The 1,601-nt window shown below is 40.8% G+C and overlaps 1 non-coding gene across 1 annotated transcript; it reads right to left on the bottom strand.

Annotated features, from left to right (window-relative positions):
- Positions 1-1,048: 1,048 nt before the first annotated feature.
- Trnas-cga (transfer RNA serine (anticodon CGA)) lies at positions 1,049-1,123 on the bottom strand. Its single transcript has one exon. It is a non-coding gene; the product is annotated as a tRNA-Ser (tRNA).
- Between the last annotated feature and the right edge of the window lie 478 nt (positions 1,124-1,601).

Below are 1,601 nucleotides of genomic sequence, written 5' to 3'. Positions count from 1 at the left end.
CAAATGAAACAAGGGACATAGGACTTAATTTAGAAAGTGTGTATTGGGCAAATAGCAGAGTAAAACAAGCGATCCCTTCACTCCTAAATAAAGAAGTCTGGTGAGTGCTAGACATGCTGCTGAATATACTGTATTCATGTAAGCTTACGAGTGAATGCTATATGTAAAATAAAACAAAACTAAATAATTTTGTCCTTCCATTTGTCACCACAATAGACCGAAAACGACTCCTGTTTTTAAGAACATAATTTTCAAGGTTGTTTGACTGTTATTACAACCAGATTCCACTGTATATCAAAACAAGGAGGCGTTTTGGATCTATAGCAAGACCAGGTGAACACACTAAAGGAACACACTTTTTTTTTTTACTTTATTGGAGCTTTACTCCCATTTGAACGAGGCTAAATATTTAAGAAAATGGATGCTATCCTCACCACCAACAAACAAACTGTACTGTTTTTGCTGGCTATTATTTGCCTCTGAAAGCGATCACAATAAAAAATAAATTCATTTCTGGCTTCTGTCAGTGGTGAAAATTGCATCCACAGAGCTCAAACCACGAAGCATCGCCTGAACATCTACGAAATTTAGAAAAATGTAAAACACTCTGTGGGATTGAAACGTAATAAAACCATTTTAAGATCGTCAGAAGATAGTTAATGATGAGACCAAGAAATGAAGAAACATTTTACATCGCGTTTTACATATTACAGCATTATCTTGCTTTCCACGGTCATCGGACAACAGAGGAAATTTCTTAGAATTGATGCAAATATGATCCAGCGTTGCCGGCCAGAGTGGCCGTACGGTTCCAGGCGCTACTGTCTGGAACCGAGCGACCGCTACGGTCGCAGGTTCGAATTCTGCCTCGGGCATGGATGTATGTGATGTCCTTAGGTTAGTTAGGTTTAAGCAGTTCTAATTTCTAAGTGACTGATGACCTGAGAAGTTAAGTCCCATAGTGCTCAGAGCCATTTGAACCATCAGAATGAGATTTTCACTCTGCAGCGGAGTGTGCGCTGATATGAAACTTACTGGCAGATTAAAACTGCCGGACCGAGACTCGAACTCGGGACCTTTGCCTTTCGCGGGCAAGTGCTCTACCAACTGAGCTACCCAAGCACGACTCAAGCCCCCTCCTCACAGCCTTACTTTGGAAGGTAGGAGACGAGGTACTGGCAGAAGTACGGCTGCCAGGAAGTTTCATTTGAACCTTTTTTTTTTTTTTTGATCCAGTGTTAGGGTTGCCATATCTAGATTGGACCTCGTCGGGATGCTCTGAGAGGGGAATGTAGGAATGAAGTAAAAAATTTATTTAATGTAATTACTTTTTATTTAGAACACAGTTACATGGAACCTTTCTCCGACTGAAATATATGGTACACCATATTTTTCGGAAGATTTTACTTTCTTCAGCAAATCAAAAAAAAAAAAAATGGTTCAAATGGCTCTGAGCACTATGGGACTCAACTGCTGAGGTCATTAGTCCCCTAGAACTTAGAACTAGTTAAACCTAACTAATCTAAGGACATCACAAACATCCATGCCCGAGGCATGCGGTTCCAGACTGCAGCGCCTTTAACCGCACGGCCACTTCGGCC

The sequence above is a fragment of the Schistocerca nitens genome, chromosome 10, assembly GCF_023898315.1.
Source record: "Schistocerca nitens isolate TAMUIC-IGC-003100 chromosome 10, iqSchNite1.1, whole genome shotgun sequence".
NCBI classification, from domain to species: Eukaryota; Metazoa; Arthropoda; class Insecta; order Orthoptera; family Acrididae; genus Schistocerca; species Schistocerca nitens.
Note: the sequence above shows the minus strand (reverse complement) of the source record. Positions and strands in the feature narration are given on the sequence as shown.